We start from the raw sequence: 18,171 nt of genomic DNA, 5'->3' as shown, positions 1-18,171 counted from the left end.
GAAGAACTACTTCGATGGCTCTTCAAGAGTTTCCTCATCTGTAAAATGGGGATTCAATACCTGTTCTCCCTCCTACTTACACTGTGAGTCTCACGTGGGACAGGGAGAGCGTCCAACCTGATTAACGTGTATCTACCCCAGTGGTTGGAACAAAGGAAGGGCTTGGCAAACATCATAATAAATTAGGCTTTGAAAGAAGTTCAAGGACAGAATCATCGAGCTGGGGATAGCAGCAGAGGCAGATACAAAAGCAAAAAAGAAAAAGCAGCAGACGCAGGAGACAGAGGCAGATATGGAGGGCGACTGAGTTGGAGAGAGAGTCAAAGGAAGACAGAAAATGAAGCAGAGGTAGAGACGAAAGCAGACGAACTTGAGATTGGCCATGATAGGAGCGGGTGACAAGATTAACGGAGACCTCAAAGGCAACAGCCAGTATGTGGCCCCTTCCTCCCCATGAGCTGGGCAGTCTATCAATGGTATTTACTGAGTGCTTACTGTGTGCAGAGCACTGTACTAAGTGCTTAGGAGAGCAAAATACAACAGATTGGTGAACAGATTCCCTGCCTATAAGGAACTATCAAAGGGGGAGACAGGCATTAAAATCACTTATAGATGTGTACACTAGTGCTGTAGGGCTGAGGCTGGGGTGAATATCAAGTACTTCAAGGGTTCACATGCAAGTCCAAGTGCACTCTCTCATCCCATCACTTCCTGGGGCTTCTGTGCACAACACTTGAATAACTAGGCTTGTAGGCCTGAGGCTGCAATAACGAGATAGAGTAAGAGCTATGTTTGCCTCAATCTCGCTCCTCTATGAACCAATTACCATGTGGTACAGTCTCCGTTTCAAAGAGCTTACAGTGGGAGACCCAAAGGGCAAAAATCCAATGATACATGTACATATATATACAAATATTTTCTATTAGTTCTCACAGAGAGCTGTGCACAGGTATTTGCACCCACAAACACTCAGATATGCTTGGATTTGGAAAGGCCAGTCTCACGTTCTTTCAATTTCTCACGCCTTCATCTGGAAGAATCGTAGCCCAAATGTCAGCCAACTCAACATAGCCCAGAATGCAGGGTCAATGAATGTCTTTTCAAAATGCAAGCAACCAAGCACAGTTTCCCTCTAGAAACTTTTTTTAAAGCAGCATTACAATGAATTCATTGCAAGGTGCCATTAGAAACTGGCTCCCTTCAAGTGTTACCAATTCACGGAGAGATTAGAGGGCACATTAATAACATAGTTAATATGAAGTGTTTAGAGCCTTTACGTCGGTGACAAATTCGCCTCAGCCAAATTTCCTGACCATTGAGGCCACAGAGGAACAATTTGGTAGATTTCATCAACAGTTCTAATTATGTTCCTGTCAAGTCGAGAACAAAGTAATCCATAACTGGGGGGTTGTTCGGAGACAGTGGCACACAAGAGTAATTTATGCCCAAGACACAGGCCCCTTTCTGTAGTTAGTGTGCACAACACTTGACTAACAAGTGGTTTCAAAAAAAGGAATTTATTAGGGAAAAAAACAGCCCTCCAGCTTGGAGAGCTTGTCAGATGCAAGCTTATGAGGAGTTATGAGGTGGTGATTTCAAGTCTTGTTTATACAAGTATCTGGAGTTAGAACTCAATGCAGTCACGGAAGGTGCATGTTGTAAGATGCAGAATAGCAACTTGAAGCCTTATACAGACTTTTTTTCAATTGGTTATATTTGATTCCTGTCTTTTGAAAGGATTTGTGGACAAACTTTTAAACATGACAGGAGAGAAGCTTAATGTGGCATTATAGCCCACCTATGGTACTTATTTTTTTTAAAAAAGAACACCCCCCAAAATTTATTTCAGTTACGGGTTATCACTGTCAGAAGGAGAAGACTATTGTAAAAACCTTTTTATGAAGCTATAAATAATGCATTAATGTAATGTGCAATAGAACTGTTAGTAGAAGACTAAAATACCACATGTGTGTTCCCCCTGCAACTGAACTGTGAGATGGAAGATATGAAAAGACTGGGATGAGAGAGAGAAAAGAGAGAACGGGTGGGCGAGGGAAGACGTCAAACAGTTTTGAGTGATTTTCTACTGAGATCTATATTGAGATACACCTTCTATTCTTTCAAATAGGGTAATTTTATACATGGCACCCTTATTAGGTCTTGAAAAACAGAGAAATGCATTTCTTGTCCATATAAAAAGGGTTAAAGAAGGAAATTTAGCAGCTATTGTTAATGCTTACCTGTTAAAGCTCCTTAAATCGCACTACAACATGAATTATATATAAAAATCAACTAATTGCATTAAAAATTACATCTTAAAAATAACCCCACATAAGGAACAAAAATTACCTGATCTAAACTAGTTTTTACAAATTGAATCCTAAAAAGCAGATCTCTGTGGGTGGGTGCTTTTTCTCTGCCTTTCATTCAATGGAGAGAGAAAAAAACCTAATTGCTAGGGTGTGGGACTAGCTTGAAATTTCAAAGTAAAAAGAACACTCCTTTACAAATCAGAAGCAGCTGTAATTTACGTGATGGACAAAGGGGTTTGCATAAGAGAATGTAATGAGAGTCTTTGCTTCTGGACTTTCTAATATTTGAGTGATCACAATGTGTTAGGCACACAGACTTGATAACACTGATATTACAGCACTTGAAAAGTATTACTATAGACTGTAAGCTCTTTGTGGGCAGGGAACATGCCTGCCAACTCTGGTTTATGTACTCAAGTACTTAACACTGTGCTCTGCACAAAGTAAGTGCTCAATAAATACCACTGAAGATGATGCTACGCATTTGTAGATGCACACTTACACCAAGATTTTTTTCCCCTCTCATCACTTTCACAGTTGGGTTGAGAAAACTCCTGTACCTCATGCCCATTTGACCTTTGGTCTTCTTAAAAACTTAACAATTACATCCTAATGAAAAAGGAGCATTTTAAAGTAGTCATACCTATAATTAGGCATTCCAAAAAAAAATGCTGGCTTGGTATCACCCTGATTTTGCCCATTTAACCAGTTTTCTCTGCTACCACCATCTGTACTCCTAAACAACGAAAATGCTGGCAAAAGAGAAAAACTGGAGCATAAAAGGACATTTGAAATATATGTCTCAAACTACTTCTTACTTAACGTTACTGAGGCTCAAAAACGACCCACAGGTTTCCTTTCACTATTCATTTTGGCCAGGATACTAGGCTAGCTACAGAGAAGTAATACTGGTTTTCTAATCTGGGACTCAAGAGTTCCTTCCTGAAATGTTATTCTGCTCCATGGCTATGAAATATTTAAATAAATAGGAAATCTACAGAGTTTCCCAAACCTTTAGAAATTCATTCATTCATTCACTCAATCGTATTAATTGGGTACTTATTGTGTGCAAAGCACTGTACTAAGCATTTGGGAGAGTGCAATATAACAACAGACACATACACTCCCTGCCCAAAACTAGCTCACAGTCTAGATGGGGAGACAGACATTAATGTACATAAATTAATCGATCAATAGTATTTATTGAGTGCTTACTGTGTGCAGAGCACTGTACTAAGTGCTTTAGAGAGTACAATATAACAGAGTTGGTAGACACATTCCCTGACCACGATAAGCTTACATTCTAGAAGGGATTGAAGATCAGTGGGGAAACACAGATAAGGCCATGGAGACAGAAAGACAGCTAGACAAAGACACACCTCCCCCGCCAGCACTCTCTCTCTCTCCTCTGCCCCCAGTGATCTGCTCTTGGGATTCAGTTGGTCAGATGCAACTGGGATGAAGGAGGAGAGAATGAGAGTTGACAACAAAGCTGTCCCTCTCTCACTTCCACTAGCAGCTCCTGCCCAGGACAGAAAAGCCACATCTATCGCTGCTGAAACTACTCACCGGGGATTCCAGGGCAAGGTGGCCCCCAGGAATCCTGCAGGACAACTCCCAACAGCCACAGGGGAGGGGCAGTGTTATTTGCAATCCTTCCCCTTGGCAACTTCCCTGGTGCTTGCCCTGTGCTGAATGCACCCATTCAGGCTACTGCTGGTTTGACATATCTACTCCACAGACTCAGAAAGAGGAGAATAAGTGAACTAAACAAACTGCCAACACTTGATCCATTCACCGGTTTATTACCAGCCAAGCAATGCTGTATTTCTGAAAACTTTGCCCACTAAAACAATAATTAACATATAGAGAACCAAAAGCAATAACGTTGAGCTCCTGAGCCTGTTTTTCCACTCCAATGTGGAGCAACCCAGGGCAAAAATCAAAGTCAGAGAGGCTCAGTGGGCAAGGAGACACCTGCCCGGTGGATTCTCGCTGGGGGCCACTTCTCTTTCTAGTCTGCAGAGACAGGCCGAGAAAACCAGAGAGGAGTGGGAAACATGTCTGGCTCTGCTGAGCTCTGAGCAGAAGGAGCCTCTCCCCAAGAATGCCTGCATGATGCTCCTACCTTTGCACATTCCATGAAACAGGAATTGGGATTAAACAAGGTAAGAAGCAGAGACAGAGCTTGGAGAGAAAGGACTGTGGTGTAATTGATCAAGGATATTTACTGAGCACTGACCATGTGCAGAGCACTGTTACTAAGCCCTTGGGAGAGTTATAGAGTTGTTAGGCACAATCCCTACCCTCAAGGAGTTTACAATCTAGTGAGTTGGCCTCACTGGAGTCCCCTGGAAGGTATGGTGGGGCCTAGAGGGGAATGGATCCTGAGAAAATATGATAATTGCCCAGTTGATATGGGGACACTGATGAAAAGTATGTTGTCACAGAAAACTGATAGGGTTTTAAGCACCTGGTGGACTGGGGCTGCTTCTAAACCATATAAGCCTAACTCAGTTGAGGGATGAAAGGTGATAGAGCCAAGTGGTGACTTGCAAGAAGCCTAGCAAATCATGAAATGTCTTTGGCGAATACACAGATCCTTGAGAGGTTTTCTTTTCTTTAAAAAATGGTATTTATTACGTACTTATTATGGTGCCAGTCACTGTACTAAGTGCTGGGGTGGCTGAAAGCTAAACAGGTTGGACTCAGTTCATGTCCCTCATGGGGCTCACAGTCTTAATCCCCACTTTACAGATGAGATAAATGAGACACAGAGAATTTTAAGGGACTTGCTCAAGGTCCCAAGTGGCGGAACCAGGATTAGAACACAGCTCCTTCTGACTCCCAGGACCGTGGCTCCATCCACTAGGCCACGTTGCTTTTCGATTTTTTACCTGTTACAAGTTCACAGACCAAATTAGACATCAGAAGTAAAAGCCTCTGAAATATGCAAGGCGACCTTCCTCACTTTGGTAACTGCACTGTTTGAGTGATCACGTAGAGGGAGGCGAAAAGAAAAGCATCTGCTTGCCCCCACTGGAATTCCTTAATCAGGTTCCAAGCACCATGGCTGCCCAGCAATCATGTAGTTCTGATAAAATGAACAGCTGAAGAGGAAGTATGAAATTAGAAAAGCATTGTATCATTAGCTTTATGAAGCTTCAAAAGCCCACCCTCTATCCTTTGTAGAAATAAGGGAAGGTAATTGGTAGGCTTGGGGCTTACAGGGAGAAATCCTGTTGGAAGTTACAAATATTCAGCTTAACACCGAAAGCTCCACCAGACCTCTCCTGGCATCGTTCAGCCAGTTAAAACATCAAAGAAATAAACTCCCATACACAGGGAATCAAGCAAAATAAGAAAATTAGACTGCTCTCTCACCAGCGAGTTAAAGTCCACCAGCGGTAAGTCATTGAATTTAACTACAGATCTTTTCTTTTTTTTTAAAACCATTTTTATTTCTGAAATCACAGGAACTATCCAGCCTTGCAAGTCTGTAATCACTCAGCAGGAACCTGGCACAAGCACAATGCAACCACCAGCTAGGCAGCAGGGAAACGAAGGAAATCGCTCTCTTCCTCCCTCTATGTTGCTTAAAAGGGTCTCGGCGTGAATGAATCTTCCTGGGAGCCACCAACCATTTCTTATTCTCTCCAAGCAATCATCAATTTCAGCATCAAGTGGTTCTGTGGCTCCACAACCAGTAGTGGCAGGAAAAGAAGCCCAGCATGCAAACGGTTTGGCTAATTTAAAACCCTTGTGCTGCCGAATCAAACATGACAAGACAACGGCAAAGAGAGAGGCTATTATCCCAAATGAGGGCTGGTGGATGGCGGAAATTGGTTTGAGTGGCAGAGACAAAAGAGGTGGAAGGAAGGAAGAATAACAAAGAGCAATAATCCTGGATAAAATACGGAGGCAGGAAGCCCCAAATACATAGATTGTCTCCCACCTCGCGCGCGCGCACACACACACACACGTAAGTTAGTGGGGGAAGCTAACACTTCCAACACTATGACTGGACTGAACAAATGCATCACAATCCCAGAAATGAGAACACACAATAAATTGTTCCATGCTAAACCATCTGCCCCACAGGTAAGGAGATACTTAACTTACAAGAGACATAGCCCTTTGGATAGAAAACCTAATGTTTGGGATACTAAAGCTGTCACTTCTTTCTTGAATTAATGTCTGCTGCACAGCTCTCATTACCAAAAGGTGAGACACAGGAGCCCTGATTTAGGGTGCCCAAACCCTCAATTGCAAGCAAGCCACTGGCTGGCAATTTGTGGGGAAAAGTCCACATGCTGCCCTGACTCCAGTTCCCAAGTGGGTTGGCTTTGTGGGTGGTGGGCCTGCAGCATTCTATTTCAAAGGCATCTGGGAGCTCGGGAGCCCTGAACCTTGATGATGGCTGATAGTGGGCCAGAGGATGACCTATGGGATCAATGGGGAGTAAGTGAGTTGTCTTTTGCAAGATTAACAATTTAAAAGTGCTGAAATTAATTTTGTTTAATAGCCATGGGAGCAGACTTCTTACAAAGTAGGTTGCAAGGTCAGCATGCCTCCTGAAGCTTTTAAACTGCAGCTTTTTAGACGTACGGTAGATTTAGGGGTGGTTTGAGGCTAAAAGCCCTAAAAAGCCCAGAAATGACCTCAGGCCAGTTCTTCCCATGAACTAGAGCTCAGGCAGGCACATCCTTCTTCCTAAAAGACTTGAACATATTGGTCAACTAAGTCTAAATAGGATTTTAATGGGTAAAACACAAAACTGGCCAATGACTACCGCTTAATCACAACTGAACACCCAAAGGCTGTGGCAGTACCCGATTTGCACAGGAATGGCTTCATCTGCTCTGCTCAAAGAAAGAGAGGGCTTATCGTTCTTCATTTCATTATTCTTTCTGGCTCTTTTCGCTTGCTGATGTGGGTAGAGAATAGCATAAGTCCCAGTATGAAACGATTTGGACATGCTCAACATGCCTTTTCTGGCACAGACTTCACCACCCACAGCCCTAAACATCAAGTGTGAGAGAACAAGGAGGTGGGGGTAAAAACCCAAAATGACTCATTGCCATTGCCTTGCCATTGGCAAGGATGTTGAGCATGTGTGTGTGTGTGTGTACACACTCCCACCCTGCTAACCATCCTCAGATTTAATCTTCAAAGGACCAAATGGAAGCAGTCTCTTTGTTCAGAGCCCGTTGTCAATTTGATTCAATTAATCTTCACCGAGTGCCGTCAGGAAGCACAGCCTTAGAATGAATTTACACATTACACTGTGGATTCAGGATGAGGCTTGGCTGTAGGGCTTTGCTTGAGGCCAAGCCCTGGGGAGGCATTTGACCTGTTCATTTACATTGACAGTGGTGATGATGATGATGATGGATAGGATTATGGCAACGCCAGGGCATTCAGCAATTTTTAAAGAGATACCTTTGGCCTTCCACAAAATCTGCTTCAGAAACATCAATAGAATGGACACATCGAAGTTTTGCTCCTGTATTTCACACCAGCACTGTTCTCTGTACCTCATGCAACTCTCTTCTGAAGTATAAGTGAAAGGAAGTTTGACGTAAGTGCCATGCCTTCAAGGTTGAAATAACTACTGCACAGTAATAGGCACTTGTCACAACCAGCCCAAGCTAGATATGGCCTGGAAATCCAAGAACATAAACGTTTCTAATTCCTAGATTAAATCCATTTCGGGAGATGGGTTCATAGATTACTAGTGAGAAGGGCACGGGATCATTTTTATTTCCTTATATCAGGGCATGAGGGAACTTTTCATTATTGCTCAAAGCTTTAAGCTTTGTGCCATTTCACATCTTCTTTTAACTCTGGGGGATAAGATTAATCAGCACTGATTTGCAAATTATTCTTGTTTTACTAGTACTTGGATTCCTTTACTATTTCTACAGCTACTACTATTACTACTACTACTACTAATACCCACCACCACCAACCCATCACTGGTGTTCATGGCTTAGCGGAAAGAGCATGGGTTGGGAGTCTGAGGTCATGGGTTCTAATCCTGACTCCACTACTTGTCAGCTATGTGACTTTGGGCAAGTCACTTTGCTGTGTCTAAATTACTTCATCTGTAAAATGGGAATTAAGACTGTGAGCCCCAAGTGGCACAACCTGATTACCTTGTATCTACCCCAGCACTTAGAAAGGTGCTTGGCACATAGTAAGTGCTTAACAAATACCATTATTATTATTCTCATTAATATGTGCAGACTACTAGAAGTGGAAAGAGCACAGGACTGAAGGATAATCCCAGCTGCATCACTGGCATGCTGTGCAACCTTGGGCAAGTCATTTAACCCTTTTCCTCAGCTTCCTCATCTGTAAAAAGGGGATGAAATATCTGTTTATCTTTTCTCTCAGGCTGTGAGCCCCATGTGGGAAAGGAACTGGGTCTGTCCTGATTATCTTGCACATACCCCAGTACTTAGTACAATGCTTGGCACATAATAAATGCTTAACAAATACCATAATTATCATCATTATTATTACTACTACAATGATTCAGTCTCCAAGGCAGCCTGTTGGAGATTCACAAGCACCATGAAACACCACCTGTCAACTCCACTTGAAGAAGAAGGTAACATGAAGGAAGAACTAGTAGCAATATCTGCCTTCTCTTCCAGAGAACGGTTAAAGTGTTTCCCCAGGACAATGCCATGCCAAGTGTGAGCCCAAAACAATGGGACAAATAGAATCCGGTGGGTTTGCTTTCTCATACCTGAACTTCTTAACCTCTCCACCACCCTGAAGCGAAAAATAGAGCTGAGAATTCAGAAGAAGGAGAGGGAAATGTCAACTTTGGAAATCTGCACACTCATGCCTTCAGGTTCAGCAAATAAACACTGTTTCTTTACTAATGCTTATGTTTAAATACACTTCTGGCAGTAGGAAGAGGCAGGTAGGTAAAGAAAAACATCAAACTTGCAATAACAAGGACCTGTACTTTTGCATGGGATTGTTATGGCCCTGCAGGCTGAGGGAAGTATCATCCCATGATGAGGTAATTTGCAGGCCATTAGGGAGGATGGAGTGAAACCTTGTTACCTCTTCGCCGACACGGGTCAGAACAAATCCAGAAACCATTTTTCTCTGCCTGCCTGTCCCAAAGGAAGCAAGAACAAAGGGCTTAAAACACTTGACAACCCAAAGATAAGGTTTTAGAAGCATATTAATATTGCTCAACATTACTCTGTTTTTACTTTTTCGCAGCATCTCATCCTTTATACAATTTCTCACCTCCTTTTTTCTTTTTCAAGTTGAATTCCTCACCTCACCTAATAGTTCAAGGGAACCCTGGTTCACAGTTCAGCAAGGCAATGCTTATAAGGCAAGCCTGATGCAGGTCCTTAGGGCATCTCTCATCCATCCTGTGCTTGGATGGCACTCACCACCAAGGGACCCCATTAGGAAGGAAGGGCAAACTGAAAACCTAACCCAAAGCAGCGTGAAATGGAGCACCAGTATGCCGGGTTCAGCCGCCACGAATAAGATTCCATTTGTCTTCAAAGCATGAGAAGCCAATATATATACTTCATCACAAACTCCACTTTACTTTCCAACCTTGTATCGTACTTAAAGCAGGAGGTAGATCAGCTTTCCATCTGGGGATATGGCCACGGTGGATGTGTCACCCAAGACTCCAATTACAGGGATTGTAAGTAACACACTTATAATGCAACCCCATGCAGCAAATCATCCCGAGCTCCATCGCCGAGTTCCAACTGCTTCCGAGGAAGGCATGGTCACAAGCTACAAAATAAGTTTCTTGCCATTGTTGGCTGGCAAGCACTCAGCAAGGACACAAGAACCACTAGTCCAATTAGCATTATATAGGATGTCTTTATCAGTGGTCCCAGCAGAAGCTAAAGATGAATGGGCTTGGGGGATTGAATTAGTCAAGCCCCCCAGATTCCATCAGCCATACAAGGCCTGAGGCTCACTGGTGGATCACCGTTTGTTAAGTTTCTGCCAGGCCGACTAGGATTCCCTTACAGAATTTTGGTCACCAGAACTATCAAATGCAGATAAACCTACAAATTAAGGACAGTAATCAGACAATAGACCCAATCAATAATTTAACAAACCCTGCACATGGCCTTAATGAAGTGAAAGCCATTTGTTGGACAAATATTACTGTAAAACTCAAACAAACCACAAATGGGCTCCCTAGAAGAAATATAAGATTTGGGCTCCAAACTTAAAGGGACTCAAAATTTCAGAACCCAAACTTCAGGGTTGGTGGAGAATTGCTAAGTACTCCTAGAAAATGTAATAAAAGTTACCAATTAATTCGTAGTTTGAGATTTCAAAAGAAGCCACAGGCTAAAGGAGACAAAGGGATGGCAGAGACATTAAGAAATGTGATTTTATTAGTGGAGACAATCTAGATCCAACAATGCTTTACAAAATATTCCATCAGCAGAAGTGTTAGGCAGGTCGGAGACAGACTAACTTTTCCAAGGTATTAAATTAAAAGATGTTGAATTAAGTTAAACACCCCACATTGAATTGACATTTCCCTTTTTTAATGCAAGCTAAGATTGATGAAAAATACCACTTATCTACATTAAGGGTCAAAATATCTAGCAAAAGAAGCCTCTGGTTCAATGCGTCAGAGCAAAGTCAGTCTTACATAATCCGAGGACCAAGACACGGATCACATTCTGATGATCCAATTAATGGTGGGATACTTTGCAATCAGCCAGGAAGCAAGGCCCCTAACAGATTGTGGGGCTGTAACATCAATTTCTTAAGTGCATTTAAAGGATTACAAATGTTAGTCCTGGCTTGAGATTGAAACACCTATTGAGGTGCTCTGAACCACATTACAGTAATTGGGTACCTGAATTAATGCCATTTCTTCTGATGGGTGAGTTGAATACATTGGAATTAAGGGTTCCTTTTGCTGTATTTCACTTTTCCAATCTTTTTTTTTGTTTCTTTGGAACATAAATATGAAGCAGAATAACTTTTTTTAAATATAGATAGCTTTAATTACAGCCTCAGCAATTCCAGTATTGTCCTAATTTTGTCTTACATACTGTTTAGATTCTTTTTGCTTGTTATCTCAATATGCAGGAATCAGACAAATGTAAAATTCATTTCTGAAGAAAGCTAGAGAGAGATCAGGGGAAAAAAAAACCTCCTTCCCCTCACCTAAGTAAATCTCATGCATTTGTAATGTGTTCTACCTCTCGAGCACTAGAACTGAGACTTGCCTCAATTCATCTTCCATTCCTTCTGAGGTATGTTCAAGTGCACGTCGTCTCAATCATATGAGAATGGGGAGAATGTTATCGAGACATTTCAACAGTGAAAGAGATGGTGAAAATCTTAGTTAACCCCTTTTCAAATCATTCTCCCCCCAACCCCACAGATAAAGTTGAATGCAAGAGAATTTGGGAAATACAGATATATATAGATATATATCTGTATATTCTATATATATATAGAATTAAAAAAGATCCCAGACAAGCTGAGCTTTCTTGGTCTTACATTTTCATAAGACCATTGTCTACATACAAGTTCAGTTAAATCCTCCCCAACGCCCAAATAATTTGATATCGTATGCTACTGGAACACGTGAATCATTTCACGGAATAGTTATGTTAGCTCTTAATTCTATTTCCCTGTCTGCCACCTGTTCCAGAGAGAACCTGCTAATCCACTTTCTGGATCAACTGTTGAGAGAAGAGTGTAGCAGCAGGTCTTCTGTATTTGGAATAGCTTGGTGAGACTACCAAACCCTTGCAACCATCTAGTACAGTGCTTTATGCACAGTAGGCACTCAGTAATGTTATCCACGATGGCTCTGGTGCGCAATTCACTATCACTGCTTAACTCACTAAGGGTACACCAAACCAGGCCCAGCTCCAATTCACTACAATGCATGTGGCAATGCACCAGTGAGTGAAAGTTGCCCTACTTTCATCAGTTTAGAACTATGAAGCTTAACAATTCAGCTTCCCCTTACTCAGAAGTCCCCACATTTCTCAAGATTACCGTCTCCCCCCAACTCTGCTGTCCACCCCAAGGGCAAGATAGCTGGAGCTAAGCATCGGTGATCTCCCCCTCACGTGACCCTTGATGGTATCCTACAAGCTCTTTCTTGAAGGGGCCACCCCTTCCCCATGTGGAGCCCAGGCTGTGGCCAAAATGGCAGAGAAAGGAGTAGAAAGGCTCCTCTTCCTCTTTATTGGGGGTGGCATTAGCATCTGAGACAGCCCCTACTGCTGGCCTATCCTGAGCTAGCCTATCCTGCAGCCTTTTATGGGGATTTCTGATGAGGCATGATTCCAACCATACCGGAAACAGCCCTAAATTGCCCCTGGATGGGTCAGTTCATGCACTGAGCCTCTACTCCACTCCCCTTCCTCCTGGCTTGTATCCACTCTGGCATTCCTTAGGCCCTTCAGGTATTGGGATGGATTACTGAAAAGTGAGACTCTCACCTAATGCAGGGCATGTATTCACCCTACTCTGTGGCCTGCCTTCCACCTTCTGTTTCCTCCTTGCAAGGATGCGCGTGTTTCTGTCACATCATTTCCTGACATCAGAGTCATGAATTGAGTCTACATCATGCCACTGGACCCAGACTAAAAGCACATAGGTAATGCGATTCATCATATTCAGATATTTTACTTAGCTCTAGTTAATACGCATTGACTAATGTTCTTCAATTCACTATCAGGCGGCTATTAATCAGTCAATGGTATTTATTGAGCACTTACTGTGTGCAATGCACTGTACTAAGCACTTGGGACAGTACAATATAATAGGGTTGGGAGATACCTTCCCAGCCCACAACAAGCTTACAGTCTACAGGGATCACCACATAGCTTCAGTCAACAGTAGGTTATCTCTAACAATTCAGCAATCCAGCAACAGACTTCTGGTTCCCCAGAGGGGTGAAGTTTACTCTTCCTCCTTCCCCACAATTAGCAGATTACACCATAGCAATTTGAATGAAGGGAGCCAGACACCCAAAGGTACAGGCATAATTAGGAAGAGTAATTAAGAGGAGCAATCAGAGGAGCAGTGTGACCTAATGGATACAGCATGGGCCCGGGAGTCCAGTCCCGGCTCCACCACTTGTCTGTTGTGTGATCTTGGGCAAGTCACGAAACTTCTCTGTTCCTAGGTCACCTCATCTGTAAAATGGGGATTACAACTGTGAGCCCCATGTGGGACATAGACTGTGTCCAAGCTAATTACCTTGTGTCTACCCCAGCACTCAGAACAGTGCATGGCACATAGTAAGTGTTTAACAAATACCATAAAAAATAAATTAACTCAGGATTCTAACAGGGATGACAATTGATCCTGAGTTCATTTTGCTGAATTCAGTCTTCACCAAGAAGCCTTTTAACTACTGAGGCAGTAGGGTAGGGGGGTGGGCTGACAAACTGGCACTTCACCTCCTTTTTTTGCCCTCAGGATTGGCCCACATTGCTGATTGTTCAGAGAGGTTAAGAAATTTTCTAAGTGGAAACATAGAGCCCTCAATTTTATAGAAGTACATAGAGTTCTCTTAACTCTCAGTGTTATGATTACGATACTCTTTATCAGCATGAAATATAATTGCAATGTGTGGAAGTGGTCACCCACTTGTTATTTTAAAATGGTTAGAAGAAAGAGCAGCTAATCTTCTATTCTATTTATTCCTAAAGCAGTATACCTGATAACACTGTTCCACTTAAATGCATGTCAATCATTATCATTGCTGCTTAGACCTTACATTATCAACGTTTGAACGTGTGTGAGGTCATAAATGTACTACAGCTAAAGTTTTCAAGTCACATTTGGTACTTTCACTGTAAATTTATATTAATTTTGCATTATGTGTCATTTTTACTTCTCAATACATGGTGGGGGGAAGCCTATTGGCTAATTATCTTCACTTTCAATGAAGAGAAAATCTCAGAATGCCTTCAAGTTGTTCAAAAGTAGCAATGATTTAACTGGAGTAGAATGGAAAAAAAATAAACTTTAGTTCTCCAGTAGGACTTTCTCCACTGGAAGATGAGAAGCTTTCACAATGTTCAATTCACCATATGGATCACACAAGATGCCCCCCCTCTCCCAGTCCAGCATCATGAATGAGAGGGTAGAATGAGTCTCATGACTTACCAAAATCCAGACCCCCACTTTGACAGAATAGTTTACACTCTGATTACCAATCCCAGCATTTAGCACATAGTAGGCACCCAACACAATAATAATAATTATTATTTCATTATAACCCAACAATGTGATTCTCTACAAACTGAACATCCCTGGTCTGGAAATCTATTACAAAACAATATTAAAATATGGGCAAACTTCTCACTCAGAGCATCTTAACAAAATATCATAGCTACTCAGCTGCAAGGAACTTAGGAAGAGATAGGGCATCTGGCCAAGCGAGAAAAAAAAAAAAAGATAGTCTTGCAAACTGTAAGAAGCTAGATATGAGTTTCTGGGCGGTTTTTGACTCATTAGATAGCTTTGCTTGAAATGATTTACATACAGATAATAAAAGCATAAGCTCTAAGGACTAGTTAACTGTTTAGCAGTGTATACATTTCATGTATCCATTTCCATACATCTAGTTTTAAATTCATTAACAAAAATTAATTGCTACCCAGTGCTCTACATTGCACAGCATGTTGCTATGTTGTGGTTGCTAAATTACCCCTTTCTATCACTCCTCGAGCAATCTTAAAGACAGTTAAACTTTGCTATGCTAAAAATGTTGCCTACCAATTTGCAGCAAAGCTTATATTTACTATATTTAGTGCAAATCACTGACTGTATTTCAGAAAATATTTGTCTCTTTCCTGTGTTCCTAGTAATACTCCATCAACTTAGGATAACATCAGATTTTTTATTTCTCTCTCTTTGAAAAAAATCAGTAAAGAGCCTTTAGTGCATGACATCAACACTGAATATGCATAAAGAATATGTTTTATACGATTATCTTCCACTTTAAAATATCCTAACTACATTTAGTTGCCCCGGAATTTACTGCTGCTGGCGTAGTCTAATGAGCATGAACTATCTCCCTGATAGCAGAATCTGCCCTTCAATTCTACATGCATTTCTTCTGAATGCTAACATATGGGGAAAATGGTCTCATTCCAATAATAGGCCTCCAAGTTGACTCAATCTTAAAAGTCCTAGGTTTGGTTTCTTTGGGGAATATTCTTGATTTTGGAATATTTAATGGATAAAACAAATCATCACCTATTCTTTCCAGCCCATTTCACAAATATTGACAGTGTACACCTCAGCTCTGAAAGGGAGAGATGGTGAACTGATCCATTGTTTACCCTAGAAATCCTAGGTGTCCCAAGCCCATAAGGGTAGTACAATGCACTGTATCTTTCCACTGTTAGTACTTATCTTAATCTTAATAACTAGCCAGACAACCGACTCCAGAGTCCTAGGTGTTATCAACTGGAATTCGTCACAGGCACACAACAGAAGACAAGAAATGCATTATATTACAATGCCATACAAATCATTATCTTTCAATATTTAAAAGTATGTATTCAAAGACTGATATGGAACCATTTTTGCTGAACTCAGTTCCATTGGTTGTTTTCAAGTTTGATAGCCAGTGAACTAAAATGCACTTATGTATTTATCGGTCAAGGGGTTTATTTGCAACCTAACAAAGAGGTTTCTTCTGGTTGCATTTTACCGACGACTGTTGGAAGCTGTTTGAAAACAAGTTATTTAGAATAGAAAGACTTCACTCTTTCCAAGTTCTGAGTGCTAGCAGTTTCCATCACACTTTCCCACTATGAGGTGTTTTTTGTTATTTTCCTCACAAAAAGTGAACCATCACCAAAGCCATTCGGCACCATCTAAACTAAAGTAATCCCAGATCATGTTGTGCTTAAAAAACAGGCTGAAATTTTCAGGGGTGGAAAGAGAAACACGAAGAGAAATACCTTTCAGAGCTCAGGCAAGTTACACTATTTCTCGCTAAAGAGCAAAAACATCATTATCATTTCTAACAGCATTTCAGATCGTCATTTGGTGTAAGTGAAGACTTTCTGAGGTAAAAGTAGTACACTTTACCTCATAAACTTGTCAACTGGAACAGTTATTACAAGGACCCTTTCTTATATATTGAATGAGCCTGGAGGATGAAGGAGAAAAGGAACAGGGAAAGATGCCCTTAGTGCCATAAAGAAAAGGAAGCAGAAAGGAGATCAGGGTGACCTTCCCTCTTCCCCCCAGCCATGCCCCACTTTCAGTTCCAGCTCTCACTCCTCCATTGAATTCCCAGATGCTAAATGGACTAAGGAAAAGTCTTGGGTTCGCTCACCCCAAGCTCGGAGAAAGTCCTGAACTGGTGGAATGGCAATTTGACTCATCCTTCAGCAGTCGCAGCCATCACCGTCATGCTGCCCTTGGGTTGACCTGTAGAAGCCAAAGGGCAGTAAGAGAATCAGGACTAGAGCCAATGGTGCTGTCTCACAATGCCTAAGCCACTGCCATTGTAGTGATCCACCTGGAGATCTTTCCCCGAGTGGGCCACATGGGACAGGCCATGGACATCATCCTCTACCACCTTCCTCTTCCTTTTCACCCTGGAGCAATCAGTAAGGGATTGGTGAAGGAGCTGCACTGGTTTGGATGAGATGGGGAAGCAACGTGGCGTAGTGGATAAAGCATGATCCTGGGAGTGAGAAGGTGATGGATTCTAATGGGTTCTATTCCTGGGTCCACCACTTATCTGCTGCGGGGCCTTGGGCTAGTCACTTCCCTTCTCTGTGCCTCAGTTACCTCATCTGTAAAATGGGGGTTAACATGGCAAGTCCCTTGTGAGACAGGGACTGTGTTCAACCGGATTTGCTTGTATCCACCCCATGCTTAATAGAGTGCCTGGCACATAGTAACCACTTAAATATTACAATTGTTATTATTATCACTATTACTATTATAAGATGGTGGCAGGGGGAAGGAGGGGAGGTGGCTCCCCTCATAGTTTTTGAATTTCACTCGTGTGCTCACATGACCTAAAACAAGTGAGTTGGCTGAATTTTTTTAGTTTGATTTTCCCCTTCAAGTTCAACAATATGCAAAACAAGTTTAGAATCTTCATCTGCCCTCCTCCTGGACTGTCTGCTACACAGGGGAAAAATTGTTAGTTAAACCAGTTTGCCACACCGGGGCTCATGCCTTAGAGGGATTAAGGAGGCCTATGGGCCAATTGCAATGTCTCACGGAACTCCTGGACTTTTCCTCACCCACTAAGAACCCACTGGAGTACTAAACTTAGCGACCAATCAAGATAAGGAGTGAGCATCTCTGACAACAAATCCCTTCACTCCACACCCTTGTTAACAATACCAGGGAGGGAACTACAGTCTGTTAGCCTGACGGCTAGGTTCGTGTCTCCTACCTTAACTGTATTTCCCAATGAGCCATCACTTTTGTCTCTCCTCCCACCCTTTCTCAAGATCACTTTCTCCCCTGAAGTGGCCTCATGCAAAAGTGCCATGAGGCCAGCATATGAACCCATTTACTGGTTCCGCTTCCTTTGGGGACCCCCATGGTGAAGGTGCAGGATCACCATTTAAAAGCACCCTTCCCGAGGATAAAGAAGGGAGACATTCTTCTTTCCCATCCCTGTTTCAGAAGGTGTAGGAATCCCCATAAGGGGCAGAATCAGGCTCGGAGAGTACACAAGGCCACGGCTGTGCACAGCACTGTGTTTGAATCTGCAGATCATACTATGTTTACAAGCTCACTGAATATAGCTATGCCTTCCTCCATGCAATTGATTCATTCCTTGATTCAATTTTTCCAGAAATGATTCTACAAT

General features: G+C 42.1%; 1 protein-coding gene across 3 annotated transcripts in view; it reads right to left on the bottom strand.

Moving 5' to 3' along the window:
• Window positions 1–18,171, bottom strand: part of ESRRG (estrogen related receptor gamma) — a 449,507-nt gene that overhangs the window by 267,083 nt on the left and 164,253 nt on the right. The window contains exon 4 of one of the 3 annotated variants that reach the window (XM_038760932.1): window positions 16,669–16,763. The exons of 1 other annotated variant lie outside the window; for it this stretch is intronic. The gene's annotated coding sequence lies outside the window, so the exon portion shown is untranslated. Of the gene's footprint in view, window positions 1–16,668; window positions 16,764–18,171 lie in introns of those variants that run through there. One more of the 3 variants, XM_038760936.1, reaches the window with a different exon arrangement.

This window comes from Tachyglossus aculeatus, chromosome 19 (genome assembly GCF_015852505.1).
Source record: "Tachyglossus aculeatus isolate mTacAcu1 chromosome 19, mTacAcu1.pri, whole genome shotgun sequence".
Lineage (NCBI taxonomy): Eukaryota > Metazoa > Chordata > Mammalia > Monotremata > Tachyglossidae > Tachyglossus > Tachyglossus aculeatus.
Note: the sequence above shows the minus strand (reverse complement) of the source record. Positions and strands in the feature narration are given on the sequence as shown.